This window comes from Hippopotamus amphibius, chromosome 1 (assembly GCF_030028045.1).
Source record: "Hippopotamus amphibius kiboko isolate mHipAmp2 chromosome 1, mHipAmp2.hap2, whole genome shotgun sequence".
In the NCBI taxonomy this organism is placed as follows: domain Eukaryota; kingdom Metazoa; phylum Chordata; class Mammalia; order Artiodactyla; family Hippopotamidae; genus Hippopotamus; species Hippopotamus amphibius.
In genome coordinates this window covers 112,518,894-112,540,063 of record NC_080186.1, presented here as the reverse complement: position 1 = coordinate 112,540,063, position 21,170 = coordinate 112,518,894, and the positions used below count along the sequence as shown (strand labels likewise).

At 39.1% G+C, this 21,170-nt stretch overlaps 1 pseudogene; it reads right to left on the bottom strand.

The window, feature by feature from the left end:
- Positions 1-3,465: 3,465 nt before the first annotated feature.
- On the bottom strand, positions 3,466-20,624 carry LOC130835741 (ER membrane protein complex subunit 2-like; annotated as a pseudogene).
- Positions 20,625-21,170: the final 546 nt, after the last annotated feature.

Here is a 21,170-nt window from a genome sequence, read left to right as displayed (position 1 = left end):
TATGGAGAGCAGGGGATACTCTTCGTTGTGCTGCTCGGGTTTCTTATTGCTATGGCTTCTCTTGTTGTGGAGCACAGGCTTCTAGGCACGCGGGCTTCAGTAGTTGTGGCATGTGGGCTCAATAGTTGTGGCTTCACGGGCTTAGTTGCTCTGAGGCATGTGGGATCTTCCTGGACCAGGGCTCGAACCCATGTCCCCTGCATTGGCAGGTGGATTCTTAACCACTCTACCACCAGGGGAAGCCCTCAGGCTTCATTTATACTGAAAGGGGAGGGAATGTAATTGTTGAAAACTTTTTGATGCCAGAATCCTTTGCTCTTGCAGCTCTTTGTGTATGTCTGGTCATAGTGTTCCTATAAACCTCCACAAGACAAAATGTTATTCTCTGTTATGCAACTTTTTATCTCTGTATGAAGGGGAAAGTATTATACCTTTAAAGGTCAGAGCCTTGAGAATGGGCTGTCTTGTATATTTCAGGCTATGCGCAGCATTCTTTTATTTATTAACTTGTAGTAAAAGCAATAGAATGCAAAGGTTAAAGTAAAAGAAACAGATCCAACCTGGAGTGAGATTTTAATGATACCCATTGATAGGATCTAGAAGCAATGATACTTCCTAGCACTGAGCACATCTAGTGGTCAGTTTCTAAATACCATTTGTCTAAGATCCCATGTAGAAATGCCTGATTTTGGATTTGAGGAGAAAAGTACAAGTGAACCTGGAACATTTTGTTGTGTCCAAAGACTGTATGTAGAGATATGTCAAAAGCTCACAGAAGCCAGCTTGAAAATGTCCCTTGTTTAAATTGGAGACCAATGGAGCATCAAAAAGAATAATGATTATAATATATTATTACATACTAAATGAGAAAGGAATCCATATAATATATATGTAGTATACACATAGTATAATCCATGTACTATACTTAAAGACAGAAGAGGGAAAGCTGTATTTTATAGAAGAATAGCAGCTAGTAAGTGTGGAAGGAACAATAGGTTGTTTCTGTTGGAGAATTCATGTTTACAAGACATGTTTAAGTTTTCTTTCTTTTTTTTTTTTGAGGCGGGGCACAAAACTAAACTGATGACCATGGTTTTTTTGTTTGTTTACCTCAGGTCTTAGACGTGCTTATTTTCTTGACTGTAGAGCATGGTTATTCATAATGGTGAGAGGGCAAAATGTCTATTTTACTACTCTGGTTCCTCTCTGTAGTCAAATTTCTACCTGTAAGGCATGGTTCCATTCACCTAAGTGCTTGGTAATTTTCTGGTTCAATACAATTATTTTGAATTTTTATTTTTTGTGACAAGTTTTATTTGCATATCTACAGAAAGAAATGTAAATTAATGCCCATAAACATCCTTGTTAACATATAGTTAATATAACTAGATAATAAGACTATGAGTTAACTTCTTTCTGGAAGCCTTGTAAAGCCTCTGGGGTTGTAATTTATTTTGGAGGGAGTGCAAGAAGTATTTCATTCACCTATCAATTTTACTGAGATCAAGAACTGGTAATTATCCAGATTACCTCTACCAGGATTTATCTGCTGCATCTAAAACTGTGTGGGTCCTCTTTTTCTAAGACCTCCATACTTGTTAATGTTGTGGCCTATAGGAAGGGACATCTTTTAGTATCTTTAAGCCTGGGATTCCATAAGCCATACATCAGATAAGAGGCCATTTTTCTGAAAGGACTTTGTAGGCATCATTTCTGTAAGTATGGCTCTTATGCCTTATAGTGAGTTTGCACACCAAATTTAACAAGATTTGTGGCATAGTCACAAATACAAAATAATGTATTATTATGTTCTGGTAGGAAGAATAAGGATTCTTTTTTTTTTAATTTATTTATTTTATTGGCTGTGTTGGGTCTTTGCTGTGCACAGGCTTTCTTTTATTGCAGTGAGTGGGGGCTACTCTTCGCTGTGGTGTGCGGGCTCCTCATTGCCGTGGCTTCTCTTGTGGTGGAGCACGGGCTCTAGGTGCATGGGCTTCAGTAGTTGCAGCACATGGGCTCAGTAGTTGTGGCTCACAGGCTCTAAAGTGCAGGCTCAATAGTTGTGGTGCATGGGCTTAGTTGCTCCATGGCATGTGGGATCTTCCTGGAGCAAGGATCAAACCCGTGTCCCCTGCATTGGCAGGCGGATTCTTAACCACTGTGCCACCTTGGAAGCCCAGAATAAGGATTCTTATTGAATATTTGTAAGTACAAGGTTATGAAAAGTTAAGGAATGTAATAAAAGCACTTTCCATTATGTTTAAACATTGTTACATTATGCTGAATAGTTTTGTAGGCCAATCAATACATACTTTTGTTTTTTGGTTTTTGGGTTTTTTGGCTGCACCATGCGGCGTGCAGGATCCTAGTTCCCCAACCAGGGACTGAACCTATGCCCCCTGAAGTGGAAGTGCAGAGTCCACTAGACTGTCATGGAATTCCCCATATTATTTTCTATAGAATCATTATTCTTAAAATTTCTTGATGCTTAATTAGTTTAGTCTGTTGTAAGATTTCCCGGGATGTCTTTTCAATAATCCAAAGACCCAGGTATTGGAACTTCTCTGATGGTGCAGTGGTTGAGAATCTGCTTGACATTTAAACTGTGTTTCATTTCAGTTTGTACAGATACACCCTGTTAAATGGAGGAGTCAAGGTATATTAAAAAGAAAAGGGGTTTTCTCATATGCACACTAAAAAGAGAATATTAACCACAATTTGATTAGTTCTTTTGGTCCATTTAGCCTTAGTAATTAATTCATGTTTTGTTGATCTTGGGGTAAATAATCTACTTCCTTACAAAGTCATTGATTCTGGGTAAAAGAGTCCTGGAAATCCTTGCAGGAATCCTTGTATAAGTTGGAATCACTTGAACAGTCTGACAACTGTCTGTCTGAGGTGATAATGTTAGCTTACACTGGAAGTTGTACCCATGAGTCTATTTCTTATACTGTTAACAGTTAAGAAGACTAGATATTGTCTTTTACTGAGGCTCTTTAGATGTTTCTTTCAGAAGCCTCAATTTCTAATCTATAGTTTGTAGAAGGGACATTGTATAAGGGAAAAGCAAAAATCACTGTATAAGAAAAGATCAAATGCTCTGGATAATTCTGCATTATAACCAACAATCTCAGTATGGCTAACAGTGCAGTTGTCTGTAGAAATATACACCAAATTTGATCAGTGATTACCCTGAGACTTGTACCAATTAAGCCATTAAGTTGCAAATCTTCCTTGCTAACATAGGGAGTTTGAGAGCATTCATGATTGGGGGTGTGCAGATAAAATGCTGTTTAATCTCTCTCCCTCCACCCTCCCCCCTCCTTCCTCTCTGCCCACATACAACTGCCTCATTAGCACAGATTTGGTATAAACAGCTTTAGGCATTCAGTAAGTTACAGGCAAATAAATTCAGCTGAGCAGTTGTGAAATCTAACATGCAAAAGCTTGACTTAATTTTAGGATTCACAATGTTTCTGACATGTCTTCAACTGGTGAAAGCGAGTATTTGGTTTCCTTCTTATTTTCAACCTGTAAACTGATAAACTCTGCTATTTAACTAACTGCCCAATGAGCATATTTCATGTTCTTCTTTTCCATTCTTGTGTTTGCTTTTGGATCAGAGGCAATATGACTTGCATACACTTAAGCTCAAATAAAGCTCTTATATTTCTATTGAATAGTTTCAATGCCTGTCAACATACTTTGCTGAAAAGTCAAGATTTTCAAGTCTACTTTGGTTATATTTAACTTGAGTATCCTGCTGACAGCATCCCTAGATATGACAGGGTGTGTTGTGTGGATTTGTCACCATAAGCTCCTCTAAACTAAAGGCTTCTTTGTATAATGGTGTTCATTGATGTATAGTTCTACAAGTTCATGCTACGCTTCTTGGTGCCCAACAGATTCTTCTAAATACTCGTTCATGATAATTCTGAACAGCTTCCACACTTCCCCAGGGGCTTTTTGAATTTTAATTTTATGTATTCTTATAAAAGTATCAGCTGGATTGTCTTGTCTTGGGTTGGCCAAAAAGTGCCTTTGGTTTTTAAGTGAAATAAAAGACACATTTTTCATTTTCACCAAGAATTTATTGAGCAACTTATTCAACCTTTTGTCCCACTACCTTCTGCCATTTTTCAGGCAGCTTCATAATTCCATTTTCCCAAAACTTTTTATGTTTTTGAGCAAAGAACTGTCCTAGGTACCTTTTATAGTCTTCCAGGGTATTGAATTTTTTTCCATTAAGAGAATTTTGTAAAGACCAAAGTAAATGGAAATCTGAAGGTGCAATGTCTGGTGAATACAGCGGATGAATCAGAACTTCCCAGCCAAAATGTAACAGGTATTGCCTTGTCATCAAAGAAACTTGCAGTCTTGATGGAAGATTATGTGTTTTCTGTGGACTAATTCTGCATGCTTTTCGTCAAGTGCTACTTTCAGTTGGTCTAATTGGGAGCAGAACTTGTTGGAATTAATCGTTTGGTCTTTTGGAAGGAGCTCATAATAGACGACTCCCTTCCAATCCCACCATATACACATCACCTTCTTTGGATGAAGACTGGCCTTCGGTGTGGTTGGTGGTGGTTCATTTCGCTTGCCCCACAACTTCTTCCATTCCACATTATTGTACAGTATCCACTTTTCATCATCCGTCACTATTTGTTTTAAAAATGAACATTTTTATTATGTTTAAGTAGAGAATCACGTGTGGAAATATGGTCAAGAAGGGTTTTTTCTGCTTAACTTACATAGAATCCAAACATCAAAGTGATGAACATAAGCAAGATGGTGCAAATGATTTTCAACGCTTGATTTTGATATTTTGAGTATGTTGGCTATCTCCCACATGGTATAACATTGATTGTTCTCAGTTAATGTCTCGATTTGATTGCTATCAACTTCAACTGGTCTTCCCACCTGTGGAGCATCTTCCAGTGAGAAACCTCCAGCATGAAACTTCGCAAACCATTTTTTTTTTTTCGCAAACCACTTTTGATACCTTTGAGCAGTCACAGTACCTTCTCCACACACTGCACAAATCTTTTTTTTGCATTTGGGTTGCGTTTTTACCTTTCTTGAAATAAAAAAGCATAATATGCCAAAAGTGTTGCTTTTTTTCTTCCATCTTCAATATTAAAATGGCTACACAAAAATTCACCAACTTTGATAAGTCTTTTTTTTTACTGCATATATATATATTTTTTAATTAATTAATTAATTGGCTGCGTTGGGTCTTTGTTGCTTCACGTGGGCTTTCTCTAGTAGCGGAGAGTGGGGCTACTCTTCATTGTGGTGTTCAGGCTCCTCATTGTGGTGGTTTCTCTTGTTGCAGAGCATGGACTCTAGGCACGTGGGCTTCAGTAGTTGCGGCACATGGGCTCAACAGTTGTGGCTCACAGGCTCTAGAGCACAGGCTCAATGGTTGTGGCGCGCAGGCTTAGCTGCTCCGCAGCATGTGGTATCTTCCTGGGGCAGGGATCGAACCCATGTCCCCTGCATTGGCAGGCAGATTCGCATAGGAAGTCCCTGATAAGTCTTTTTTTTAATGCACACTGATATGACAGCTGTCATAAGCAATCTAACAGAATGGTTTTGAATGAAGTTAAAGACAACTAAGTGCTACTAGATCCATCTTATGGAAAAAACTGAACGAACCTTTTGGCCAACCCAATAAAATGTGGTCACATAGGTATATAGCATCATTATATCTTTCCATTGCTTCAGATTTTTCTTGATTCTGTGACTGCGAGGAAACTTCAACTCCTAAAGGAAAAACAATGCCAAAGCATACTAACCATAGCCTAGGGCTGCAATCATTACCTATTCACATATTACCCAAGTATCATCTCCAATCACAGAAGCACATTCATTAATTAACTCTTAAACTTCTACTATTTGACCACTATTTTAGGAATTTTCTTTTTCTCATTTTATCTCACATCTTCTTCCCAAACCTCAAACCTTCTCAAAGATGAGACCTTAATCATCTTTCCAGAATCTAGAGGCAGCTGTGCAATTTCTCTGGAGAATTTTAAAAATTATGGGTGGACTCTGGGAGGGTTCAATGCCAATGAGCACTTCTCAGAACCCCTGCCGCCAGTGCCCCTGTCTCCTTGGTGAGGCACAGCTGCCCCCCACCTCTGCAGGCAACGCTCCAACACCAGCAGACTATACATTTCCTTCTGGAGGAAAAAAGATGGCGGCGAAGTAGAGAGACGTGGAGTGCATCCCTCCCCACAGATGCATTGGGAATGCACGGAAGGACGCAGTAATTCTCACAGAGAACCAGCTGAACACCAGCAGACGGCCTTGGACACCAGATAGGACTGCGGGGAGGCCGACATAGCCGGTAGGGAGGCATCTACGAGGGCTCAAAGAGGGTGAAGCAGCGGAGCTGTGGCAGATGGGAGGGAGTGAGAAACATTCGGAGGGTCCGCAGCGCAGCTCAGCATTCCCGGACCGAGACATCGATCCACGGCTGAACGGAGGGTCCAGGAGCGGGAGTGTGGGAACAGGAGAGCTGGTTCAGTGTGAGAAACATTGTTGCCGGTAGGGTGACAGACCGAGAGGACAGGAGGGAGGAGGTCCGCGGAGAGGAGTGCCCGTTCCTGAGAGCTGCCTGGCCATGATGGCGGCTGGAGGCTGCAGGCTCACGGGCGGGGAGGAGGAGCCGCGCGCATAGCCTCTCTCTCTCTTTCTGCGCCTCTGCAACAGGCAGTGGACAGACGCCCTGCGGGCCACCTAAGGCGCTCAGGGATAACAAGCACCCTCAGGCACTCGGGTGGGGCTAGATTAAAACCCCTTGCAACGCCAGCAGCAGGGAGGCTGCCGAGAGAAAAAAAAGAAAAAGAAAAGAAAAAAACCCCCGAGAGAGGCCCAACTCTAAGACTTTCTGTTTACGCCTGAGCCACCGGCGCCCTCTGCAACAGGCACCTCCAAGCCTGACTGAGACATCAGTGCACCACTGCTCACTCCCTCCCAGGAGAAGGAGCCACTATTGTACCCTCTCCCTCCCCACACACCGACGCTTACAGACAAACAATAAAGGAACCTCTGCTGGTCACAGAATAACGCAAAAAAACCCAAGGACAAGCAACCCCAAAAGTTTGGACAACCATGAGGAAACAAAGAAACCCCATGCAGGCAAAGGAGCAGGAAAAAAACCCACAAGACCAAATAAATGAGGAGGAAATAGGAAAAATGCCTGAAAAAGAATTTAGAGTAATGATAGTAAAAATGATACAAAATCTCGATAACAAAATAGAGAAAGTACAAGAAACAGTTCATAAGAACTCAGAAAAACAAACAGCAATGGATAACAAAATAACTGAAATTAAAACTACTCTAGATGCTATAACCAGCAGAATGACTGAGGCAGAAGAACGAATAAGTGAGTTGGAAGATAGAATGGGGGAAATAACTGCCACAGAGCAGGAAAAAGAAAAAATAATAAAAAGATTAGAAGACAGTCTCAGAGACCTCAGTGATAACATTAAGCGTACCAACATTCGAATTATAGGCATCCCAGAAGAAGAAGAAAACAAGAAAGGGTCTGAGAAAATATTTGAAGAGGTTATAGTGGAAAACTTCCCCAACATGGGAAAGGAAATAATTAACCAAGTCCTAGAAGCACAGAGAGTCCCATACAGAATAAACCCAAGGAGAAATACACCGAGACACATATTAATCAAACTAACGACAATTAAACACAAAGAAAAAATATTAAAAGCAGCAAGAGAAAAGCAACAAACAACATATAAGGGAAAACCCATAAGGATAACAGCTGACCTTTCCACAGAAACTCTGCAGGCCAGAAGGGAATGGCAGGATATCCTGAAAGTCCTGAAAGAGAGAAACCTACAGCCAAGAATACTCTACCCAGCAAGAATCTCATTCAGATTTGAGGGAGAAATCAAAAGCTTTCCAGACAAGCAAAAGTTAAGAGAATTCAGCACCACCAAACCAGCCTTACAACAAGTGCTAAGGGAACTTCTCTAAGTAGGAAACACAAGAAAAAGAAAACACCTACAAATACAAACTCAAAACAATTAAGAAAAATGGTAATTGGAACACACATGTCAATAATCACCTTAAATGTAAATGGATTAAATGCTCCAACCAAAAGACACAGACTGGCTGAATGGATACAAAAACAAGACCCTTCTATATGCTGCCTACAAGAAACCCACTTCAGACCAAGGGATACATATAGACTGAAAGTAAAGGGATGGAAAAAGATATTCCATGCAAATGGAAGTCAAAAGAAAGCTGGAGTAGCAATATTCATATCAGACAAATTAGACTTGAAAGTAAAGACTATTAAAAGAGACAAGGAAGGACACTACATAATGATCAAGGGATCCATCCAAGAAGAACATATCACAATGGTAAATATCTATGCCCCCAATATAGGAGCACCTCAATACAGAAGGCAAGTGCTAACAGCTATAAAAGGGGACATCGACAGGAACACAATAATAGTGGGAGACTTGAACACCCCACTTACATCAATGGACAGATCATCCAAACAGAAAATCAATAAAGACACACAAGCTTTAAATGACACATTAGACCACCTCGACTTAATTGATATTTATAGGACATTCCATCCAAAAACTACAGAATACACGTTCTTCTCAAGTGCACACAGAACATTTTCCAGGATAGATCACATCTTGGGTCACAAATCAAACCTCAGCAAATTCAAGAAAATTGAAATCATATCAAGCATCTTCTCAGACCACAACGCCATGAGACTAGATATCAATTACGGGAAAAAAACTGCAAAAAAGACAAACATATGGAGGCTAAACAATTCACTCTTAAACAACCAAGGAATCACTAAAGAAATCAAAGAGGAAATCAAAAAATATCTAGAAACAAATGACAATGAAAACACAACAACCCAAAACCTATGGGATGCAGCAAAAGCAGTTCTAAGGGGGAAGTTTATAGCAATACAGTCCTACCTTAAGAAACAAGAAAATGATCGAATAAACAACCTAACCTTACACCTAAAACAACTAGAGAAAGAAGAACAAAGAAACCCTAAAGTGAGCAGAAGGAAAGAAATCATAAAGATCAGAGCAGAAATAAATGAAAAAGAAAGGAAAGAAACCATAAGAAAAATAAATGAAACTAAAAGCTGGTTCTTTGAGAAGATTAACAAAATTGATAAACCATTAGCCAGACTCATCAAGAAAAAAAGGGAGAAGATGTAAATCAACAGAATTAGAAATGAAAAAGGAGAAGTCACAACGGACACCTCAGAAATACAAAAGATCATGAGAGACTACTACAAGCAACTATATGCCAATCAATTGGATAACCTGGAAGAAATGGATACATTCTTAGAAAAATACAATCTTCCAAGACTGAACCAGGAAGAAATAGAAACCATGAACAGACCAATCACAAGTATGGAAATTGAGGCAGTGATTAAAAATCTCCCAACACACAAAAGCCCAGGACCAGATGGGTTCACAGGCGAATTCTATCAAACATTTCGAGAAGAGTTAACACCTATCCTTCTCAAACTCTTCCAAAATATTGCAGAAGGCGGAGCACTCCCAAACTCATTCTACGAGGCTACCATCACCCCGATACCAAAACCAGGCAAAGATGTCACAAAAAAAAAAAAAAAAGAAAACTATAGACCAATATCACTGATGAATATAGATGCAAAAATCCTCAACAAAATACTAGCTAACAGACTGCAACAGCGCATTAAAAAAAAATCATACACACTGGCTTCCTAGGTGGCGCAGTGGTTGAGAATCTGCCTGCCAATGCAGGGGACACGGGTTTGATCCCTGCTCCAGGAAGATCCCACATGCCACGGAGCAACTAAGCCCGTGCGCCGCAACTAAAAAAAAAAAAAAAAAAAAAAAAAAATCATACACCATGATCAAGTGGGGTTTATCCCTGGGATGCAAGGATTCTTCAATATACGCAAATCAATCAATGTGATACATCATATTAACAAATTGAAGGATAAAAACCATATGATCATTTCAATAGATGCAGAAAAAGCTTTTGACAAAGTTCAACATCCATTTATGATAAAAGCTCTCCAGAAAATGGGCACAGAAGGAAATTACCTCAACATAATAAAAGCCATATATGAGAAACCAAAAGCCAACATCGTTCTCAATGGGGAAAAACTGGAAGAATTCCCCCTAAAAACAGGAACAAGACAAGGTTGTCCACTCTCACCACTATTATGCAACATAGTTTTGGAAGTTTTAGCCACAGCCATCAGAGAAGAAAAAGAAATAAAAGGAATCCAAATTGGAAAAGAAGAAGTAAAATTGTCACTCTTTGCAGATGACATGATATTATATATAGAAAACCCGAAAGACTCTACCAGAAAACTGCTAGCACTCATTGATGAGTTTAGTAAAGTAGCAGGATACAAAATTAATGCACAGAAATCTCTTGCATTCCTATACACTAACAACGGAAAAGCAGAAAGAGAAATTAAGGAAACTCTCCCATTCACCATTGCAACAAAAAGAATAAAATACCTAGGAATAAACCTGCCTAAGGAGGCAAAAGATCTGTATGCAGAAAACTTTAAGACATTGAGGAAAGAAATCAAAGACGACGCAAACAGATGGAGGGACATACCATGTTCCTGGATTGGAAGAATCAACATCGTGAAAATGTCTGTACTACCCAAAGCAATTTACAGATTCAATGCAATCCCGATCAAATTACCAATGGCATTTTTCACAGAACTAGAGCAAGAAATCTTACGATTTGTATGGAAATGCAAAAGACCCCGAATAGCCAAAGCAATCTTGAGAAGGAAAAATGGAGTTGGTGGAATCAGGCTTCCTGACTTCAAACTATACTACAAGGCCATAGTGATCAAGACAGTATGGTACTGGCACAAAAATAGAAAGGAAGATCAATGGAATAGAATAGAGAACTCAGAGGTAAGCCCAAACACATATGGGCACCTTATCTTTGACCAAGGAGGCAAGAATATACAATGGAAAAAAGACAGCCTCTTCCATAAGTGGTGCTGGGAGAACTGGGCAGCAACATGCAAAAGAATGAAATTAGAACACTTCCTAACACCATACACAAAAGTAAACTCCAAATGGATTAAAGACCTACATGTAAGGCCAGACACTGTCAAACTCCTAGAGGAAAACATAGGCAGAACACTATATGACATACATCAAAGCAACATCCTTTTTGACCCACCTCCTAGAATCATGGAAATAAAATCAAGAATAAATGAATGGGACCTCATGAAACTTAAAAGCTTTTGCACAGCAAAAGAAACCATAAACAAGACTAAAAGGCAACCCTCAGAGTGGGAAAAAATAATTGCCTATGAAACAACGGACAAAGGATTAACCTCCAAAATATACAAGCAGCTCATGAAGCTTAATACCAAAAAAGCAAATAACCCAATCCACAAATGGGCAGAAGACCTAAATAGACATTTCTCCAAAGAAGACATACAGATGGCCAACAAACACATGAAAAGATGCTCCACGTCACTAATCATCAGACAAATGCAAGTCAAAGCCACAATGAGGTATCACCTCACACCCATCAGAATGGCCATCATCACAAAGTCTGGAAACAACAAATGTTGGAGAGGGTGTGGAGAAAAAGGAACTCTCCTGCACTGTTGGTGGGACTGTAAATTGGTACAGCCACTATGGAAAACAATTTGGAGGTTCCTTCAAAAACTACAAATAGAACTACCATATGATCCAGTAATCCCACTCCTGGGCATATACCCAAAGAAAACCATAATCCCAAAAGAAACTTGTACCATAATGTTTATTGCAGCACTATTTACAATAGCCAGGACATGGAAGCAACCGAAATGCCCATCAACAAATGAATGGATACAGAAGATGTGGCATATATATACAATGGAATATTACTCAGCTATAAAAAGGGATGAGATGGAGCTATATGTCATGAGGTGGATAGAACTACAATCTGTCATACAGAGTGAAGTAAGTCAGAAAGAGAAGGACAAATATTGTATGCTAACTCACATATACGGAATCTAAAAATGGTACTGTTGAACTCAGTGACAAGAACAAGGATGCAGATACAGAGAATGGACTGGAGAACTCGAGGTATGGGAGGGGGCGGGGGGTGAAGGGGAAACTGAGACAAAGCGAGAGAGTAGCACAGACATATATATATTACCAACTGTAAAATAGTCAGTGGGAAGTTGTTGTATAACAAAGGGAGTCCAACTCGAGGATGGAAGATGCCTTTGAGGACTGGGGCAGGGAGGGTGGGGGGGACTTGGGGAGGGGGGAGTCAAGGAAGGGAGGGAAGATGGGGATATGTGTATAAAAACGGATGATTGAACCTGGTGTACCCCCCCAAAAAATAAATAAATAAATAAATAAATAATAAAAATAAAAATTATGATCTTGTGATCATTTTTTTTTTTTTGTCGTCATTCTTAATGCCAGCCCTTTTATCCTGAGTCATCACAAAATGGCTTGCCTGGCTTAAGTTCTAAACAAACTTAGTTGTGTGATACTTTGAACAAGTAAATGCAGCTTTGCTCCCACATTCCAACCTGCAATTGAACCATAGCAAGATATTATGATGGATTATTTTCTTTACTTCCCAGAGTTACTGACCTGAAACACAAATTTGTTTAATTTTTCACAGAGTCTTGAGAATTTCTGATAATACAGAATACAGAATCTCTCTAATGCACAGCCTTACCCATCAAGGAGCTATCACTGAGCTTTGCTTTTTATAGTATATGTCATGAAAATAGTGGGCTTTTTTCCTAAACATAAATTGTAATATTGAATATCTTTTCTCAGATAATACATGTGTCTCTTTCTCTCCCTCCTTCACCTCAGTATTGTTTCAACACCTGTCATTTCTTCCTTCTTATTGGGAAATCCTAGTTATTCTGTTCCCCATTCCCATGTTTCAAAAAAATTTTCCTTGATGTCATGCCAATCACTGAGCTCCCTGTTTTGAGACTGTAGAATCCTGAGAAACCTAATTTGGGGACTGAGCTAATCACTGATCACCCAGGAGATGATTCTTCAGATTTTGAACTACCTATTTACTTTACTTCTGCAGTGGTTGTATAAGAATTACCTAGGGGACTTCCCTGGTGGCACAGTGGTTAAGAATCTGCCTGCCAATGTAGGGGACGTGGGTTCAATCCCTGGTCTGGGAAGATCCCACATGCTGTGGAGCAACTAAGCCTGTGCACCTCAACTGCTGAGGCCACATGCTGCAACTACTGAAGCCTGCACACCTAGAGCCTATGCTCTGCAACAAGAAAAGCCACCGCACTGAGAAGCCCAAGCACTGCAACAAAGAGTAGCCCCCATTCACAACTAGAGGAAGCCCACAGGCAGCAACGAAGACCCAAGGCAGCCAGAAAAAAAAAAGAATTACCTAGGAAATTTGTGGAAGAAAGAGGAGTCCTGTGCCCTATCCCTATGCCCAGAGATTATTAACAAGTTTCTCATGTGATTTTGGTATAGATGATCCCTGATCCCTAGGTCTGCAGCCAGTGCACCAAGGATTCGAGAATGAGGAATTCACATTAATCAAGTGACTTCTCAGACACTGAGCTTAGTAGTTTGTCTCTCTGTCTCTCTCCACACACACAAACACACACACATTTAAAATCATCCAAAAGATCTATATGTAATGTTGTATTCTCTATTTTGTAAAACGGGATAATGAGGCTCAAAGAGATTAAAGAAATTGTCTACTATTGCATATTTAGTTAAGTGGTGGATCTGGTATTCAAATCCAATAATATCTTCTCCAAATCTGTGGTTTTATTGCTTCAATACAGCCCCAGTAAAAGATTTTGTGAGGAATACACTTGGAACTAAGGAATATTGGTAAAAATTAGCTGTTTATAATTACTTTTATTCAACAAGTGTTTATTGACTGTTCTATGTGGCAGGGACTTGTATAGTAAGGACATAGGGGGAACAAGACAGGTCCTACACACACAAGATTGTCTTCTAACAGCCAAACATTATATAGATAATTACTAAATATATTGTAATTGTGGTAAGTATTAATTATTATTTACGTGTTCCTTCTTCTAATTTCATCAGCTAGGGATTGAAAGCTGGCTGAGCATAAAAAATAGACCCATGGAATCCATGAGAATATATTTATCTGGGCAGGAATCTTCTAATTTTTTCATCTTAAAAATGAGAAGGTCATTTTTTATTCCACTCTGACATTCTTATATGAGGCTGTGTGGCAAAGTGCAAAGAGCCCTGAACTGGAAGTCTTGAGGCTCCTAGATTTATAAAAGTAGCTCTCAAGGTATAGCTGAGACTATAAAACCATTTAGTTCCAGTTGAGAATTGGTTCCTCAGCAGTGAGTGTCCAACTATTCACATTGCAGTCATCAGCCCCTTTTGTTTTGATGTTGTGCTTTTTGGTGTGTAGGACAATGGCCCAGGGAGCTGGTACATGTGACTACTCTTTTTTTCACTGTCTATGTAAGTAATAAACTGCATCTAAAAGTGGCTCATTGTATTTTTGCCTCTGAGTGAGTCAGGCATTGCTTATCTTGTGTGCTTGACAGTGTTCTCTTTGAACTGTGATAAACTCGATATGTGTTAAACGGTCATTAGGAAATGCAACCAAGACCAGGCCATAGTCCTTGGTATGTGTATTTGCTGAATAAACATTATGCTTAGCCTATGCCCTGAGAACATACAACTGAGGGACTAGTTGGAAGAAAGAGTCTGCAGGTTTAGATAATTATAAAAGCATGTAGAAGGATGAGCTGATGGCAGTCTCTTGGTAGCCAAAGGGGATGAGAATAAGGACAGTCTTCAGGCTAGGTTAGGAAAGCTTAAGGGGAAAATAAGAAATTCCTACAACAAAATTCAGCTTTTTAAGAGGCAGCCCGAGTTGAGAAGTGAGGTCTGAGAGAGTAACTTACCCCACAGTGAATTGTGCACCTGGCCAAGGAGGTCCACAGGATGGACCCAGGGTTCATCTGTACTGCTGGGGAGCATCACCTCCAAGGGCAAGAGGATATAATCATGAGGCTCTGCTGCACACCTCAGAATTCAACCTTGGGGCTGTCCTTACAGTAGATGCCTACCAAATAACTTTTGGATTAGCAGGAATGAAAGATGCTTGAAGAAATATGATGAATTTTACCTTAATGGTTCTTCTTCTTAGGATCAGGAGGGGCTAAGAAAAAAAGATCATTGTATGTAAAGAAACATAGTAATTATTATTTTCTTCTGTACTTTCAGCTTACAAAGGATTTTATACACATTATTTCATGAATATTTATTGAGTACTTAATTTTCCTGACACCATGCCAGGCACTGGAGTCATAGAATCAATCAAGTTCTCCTTGAGAACCTCAAATTGGTAGGAAATCAGTGCTCAAAAACAGATACTTTGATCAGAATGTGGCAAATGTCTTCACCTTTGGATATTATAGCAGCATAGAGGAGGGGATGTAGTATAGGACAAGAACATGTCTTGCTAATGGGAAGGTGAAACTGTGTGAATTTTCAAGGACAATCCCATTCTCATCAGAGCTCACCACAGGAGAATGTCCCCAGGAATGGATGTTATAAGGCAGGGTTTTCTAAGGAAGGGTCTGTACTGCATCTTTGGAGAGTGTAGAGAATCCCTCAGAGGATCCTTGGGATAAGAATGTAGGGAGCTAAAAGCCATCTAAAATGGTAAAGAAAAACTAAATTATTCACAGATGACATGAGCTCACATGTAAGAAACTAAAGATTCCACGCCAAAAAAAAAAAAAGTTAGAAATAATAAATGAACTCAGCAAAATAGCGGGGTACAAAATCAACACACAAAAGTCAATTGTATTTCTATACCCTAACAATGAACAACTGAAAAAAGAAATTAATAAAACAATTCCATTTGCCTCAAAAAGAATAAAATAATTGGGAATTAACCAAGGAGATGAAGGACTCATACAATGAAACTACAAAACATTGCTCATAGAAATTAAAGAAAACAAAAATAAATGGAAAGATGGCCAATGTTCATGGATTGGAGGACTTAATATTGCTAACATGTCCATACTGCCCCAAATGATCTGCCGATCCAATGCACTCCCTTTCAAAATCCCAACTTTTTTGCAGAAAGAGGAAAAATCCACCTTAAAATTCATATGGAATTTCAAGGGATACTGAATATCCAAAACAACTTTGAAAATGAAGATCAAAGATGGAAAACTCACATTTCCTGATTTCAAAACCTACTATAAAATGACAGTAATCAAAACAGTGTGGTACTGGCATAAAGACAGATATATAGACCAATGGAATAGAATAGAGCCCAGAAATAAACTCTTACATATATGGTCAAATGACTTTTGACAAGGGTGCCAAGACCATTCAATGGATAAAAGGAAAGTCTTTTTAACAAAGAGTTCTGGGGGAAATGGATATCCACCGGCACTAGAATGAAGTTGAACTCTTATTTAACACCATTTACAAAAATTAACTCAAAATTGGTCAAAGACTTAAACATAGGAGCTAAAACTATAAAAATCTTAGAACAAAATATAGGGGAAGCTTCATGACATTGGATTTGGTAATGATTTCTTGGATATAACATCAAAGGCACAGGCAACAAAAGAAAAAATAGATAAATTAGACTTTATCAAAATGAAAAATTCTTGTGCATTAAAGGACTTCTATCATCAGAGTAAAAAAGGCAGCCGACAGAGAAAATATTTGCAAATATATATCTGAAATTAATATCCAGAAAATATAGAGAACTCTTAAAACTCAACAACAAAAAACAAACAACCCAATTTAAAAATAGGCAAAGGACCTGAATGGACATTTCTTCAAGGATGGTACACAAATGGCCAATAAGCATGTGAAAAGATGTCAGTACAACTGATCATTAGGACAATGCAAATTAAAACCACTATGAGGTTTCACTTCACATTCATTAGGATGGATATTATAACAATTTAAAAAACCTCCAAACAAGAAAACAGAACAAAATAATTTCTACTACAGAGATCTGAGAGTGTTTCCAGGAAAATCATGTACTCTATAATACCCCCTCTATCTCTTCCTGAGCACATATGTAAAGTTACTTTCTTATAGAATAGCCTCCAAATTAAACAAAAATCTTTATGTTCTCAAGGACAGAGTTTTTTCTTACCTAGTCCGGCAAGCTTAATCTTTTAGTTGATTGAAACAATATAATTATGATTATAGCTGTGTATATGTCTACCGCTTTACTACTTGGTTTCTATATTTACCATATGTTTTATGTTCCACTTTCCCCTCCTTCTTGCTTTTTTTTTTTAAGATTTATTTATTTGTTTATTTATTTATTTATTTATTTATGGCTGTGTTGGATCTTTGTTGCTGTGCACAGGGTTTTCTCTAGTTGTAGAGAGTGGGGGCTACTCTTCATTGCAGTGCGCCTGCTTATTGCAGAGCACAGGCTCTAGGTGCGTGAGCTTCCATAGTTGAGGCACATGAGCTCAGTAGTTGTGGCTTGTGGGCTCTAAAGCACAGGCTTAGTAGTCGTGGCAGACAGGCTTAGTTGCTCCACAGCATGTGGGATCTTCCCAGACCAGGGATCAAACCCATGTCCCCCACATTGGCGAGCAGATTCTTAACCACTGTGCCACCAGGGAAGCCCTTGCTTTCGTTTTGATTAAACAGATATTTTATGTTATTACATTTTCTCCTATTAACTTGCTTTACCATTTTTGAGAGTTGACCTTAGAAATATCAATATGTAACATTTTTGATTTAGTATATTTTTATACAAATGATTACTTTCACAATGCTGCTAGAATTCTTTGAAAACTGTAACTCCCTTTACCAAATTCTACCTTTTGCATTACTGTTGACAAACTTTTGTAAATTTCTGACATCATTAAATATTTTTGGCGTACATATCTACCATTTTCAGTATTCTTTATTCCATTCTGAATTGCCATGTTTCCAACTAGAGTTATTTTCATTCTTTCATAAGAATACTTTCAGTATATTTGTGATATCCTTTGCTGATGTTGAGTTTCCTCAGTTTTTGTCTAAAAACATTTATTTCACCATCAATTCTTAACATTTTTTGATTTATTGAGGTATAATTAACATATAATTAACTACATATATTTAAGGCACATACTTGATCTTTTTGTATATATACCTGTGAAGCATCACCACAATCAAGATAACGAACATAACCATCATCCCCCAGAGTTTCCTCCTGCTCTTTCGTAATCTCTCCCTCTCTCCTATCCCAACAATTGATACCTCCATCCCTAGGTAATCACTGATCTGATTTCTGGATCATACGGTATATGCTCTTTTATGTTGGCTTCTTTTGCTCAGCCTAACGGTTTTGAGACAACCGTGTTATGTTGTGATGGTTTATTTTAGGTGTCACTTTGACTTGCTCAAATAGGATGCTCAAATACGTGGCAAAACATTATTTCTGTGTGTCTGTGAGGGTGTTTCTGGAAGAGATTGGCATTTGACCTATTAAGCTCTATCTCTGTGTAGCTTTCTCCTCCTTGGTACTCTACCCTGCTCATTTTGTATTGTTGGTCTTACCAGGCTGGAAATTCTCAAGGTATTCATCCTGGGCGATTAAAGGGCTCACTTCATTTGTTTCCTGCATTTCAGGGATTACTATCCTTCATTGCTTTGTTTTTAATGTCTAAAAACCATTACTTAGTAAATTTTGTCGGATCTTTGGTTGTTTTAGATAGGAAGGTAAATCTAGTCCCTGTTATTCTATTTTGATCCGAAATAGAACTCTCCTGGTAATTTTTAATTGGATGTCAAACATAGTGACTGTTTACATTGTTGAGTGCTGGATACTTTTGTATTCCTATAGGTATTCTTGAGTTTTGTTTTGGCATGCAATTGTTTGGAAAACATTTGGCCTTTCAAGAATTTTTAGTATAGTTCTTTTCTTTTGTGTCCTACCTCACATTCGTCCAATACTTCACAAATGTCTTGGGACCATGTACTTCAGTCAAGCCCCTTTTCTCTAGTTAGTCTTTATTACCTCAGAACCAGGAGACTTTGAGAGATTTCACTCTGCTTTTCATAAGCTCTTGTGCTAGCTCTTAAGCCTCTCATGCAATCCAGACCTCAGTAAGTGTCCTTTAGGGAAAAATAGCTGTGCATCTGATGCCCTTCAAGTTTTCAACTCATCTCTCTATCACCACATACCACTAAGAGCTTTGTTGGTTTCACTTTACCCCCATCAGATACCCTCTGCCTGGGCAAAGCTCAGTCCTTAGCCCATGCCCAGAATCAGCAAATGGCTACAGGGAATAAGATGATTAGTGATCTCAGTTCTGCCTGGACAGTTCTACTTTCCCTCCTAAACGTTAGTTCATTTAGTCCTGGTTGCAGCCACAGTTCTCTGTTATATCTAAAAATAAGATGCTACTCTCAGAATCCATTATGTGCTCAGACTGGCTCTTGATCCAGGTAGATCCCTGGATTGTCAAATTCCTTTACTCTCCCTAGGTATCCTAACTCTAGGTCACTCTCCCAGGCAACCTATAGGAACCAGCTCTGCTAATTAGGGGAGAAAAAAGAAACGCCATCTTCAGGTTGGCACAAATGTTTCCATTTGTGGATACAGCAAAAGACCCCCAAACATTCAAAATATCCCTAGTCTGTCCCCTGACCTTCAGGAATATTTTCTGAGATTGGTTGAATGCAACACCCATTCCACTACCCAATCCCAAAACCTAACTTGTAATTGTAACCCAGAACTATTGTAATTGATAACAAAGATCCTTGAAAACAAGAACTGTTAGATCTGTAGTCATAGTTTTGGAGGATCAGTTGGCCTGGAGTTTAGACTTTTACTCCCAAGATCCAGGTATACAGGTCTGTAGTAATCTTTGTGACTCTTTCAGGTGTTCAGATTTCTCACCTGGTGTTCTCATCATAAGCTATCACTAGCAGGAAGGCTTTGGAATTCGTAGTGACGGGAAGTTAGTTCTGGAGTAGTTGAGAAAACCTACTTTTGGCTTTAAAATATCATATAGCATATGGACCTTCTGACAAAGAACCCTGCCTTCCTCCCTAGAAAGTCAATGAAGAGAATACTCTCAAGACAGGGTCTTCTTCAGGGTACAATTGAGTGCCTGAAGAATTCTAACTGGTAAAAGAACACAGATAAGTTCATCTCCAACGTAAGTGCCCTGGAGCCAGGGAATGGGTTAGGGAAAGGGAGATGGTACTCCAGATCTGCATATGTGCTGCTAGATGATGAATAGTGACCAAATAGGGCAGTAGAGAGATTCACAATGTCTCCAAACCACCTGTGTCACGGGTAATTGTCGATGCAGGGGAGGAGAGGAGTTTGGAAGACCCCAGATCAACTGGGCCAGAAGGAAGCACTTTAGAAAGCACACACCAATGCAAGTTTGGGCCTTGATAGAATTCTGGTGCCATTTTGTTGTTTCAGTGACCAGGGTACATGACACTTAGGAGACCATTCTGCCAGAGGCTAAGTCCACATTACACTCACCACTCTCTACCTCTAGTCTGCAGGCAGTCTCTTGACTCGCTGTTGAGGTTTGAGGTTAACTGCTTCAGTCCATTTCTACTATCACAGGTCTTCATTACCTGTCCTTCTACTTTACCTCTCCACTTCCCTCTTCAACTCCCTCTATTCTTCTTTCCCTCTAGTCACTCCCACGGTGTCATTCCCTTCTCTCCCTTGAGGAAATTTAACTCAGTTGAATCTTTAGAGCAGCAAATGCAGGATAGCCTTGTTATGTTATTTGAAGAAAAGTTCAGAGATCAGCCATGTAAAAATCCAATGAAATAAAGGGATGGAAAATAAAAAGGGTATTATTGTCACGGCCCTGAACAAAGCCATCTGAGGGAAGTGATTGCTGTCAGAATGGAGTATGTAACCTGCTTTCATATATAATGAAGTACATATCTGACAGAGAAAGAGTAAGTAGGGAAGTTCCAGGATAAGGTCCTCATCTCTGGATATATGTTAGAATCATCCGGGGAGCTGAAAAAATATAGATACCAGGGCCCCACAGCAGAGATTTTCATTTAATTGGGGTGGAGGTTGTAGACCAGGCATCAATATTTTTATAGAATCTGTATAGGTAATATCAATATGCCGCCAGAGATGAAAATCATTAGACTAGC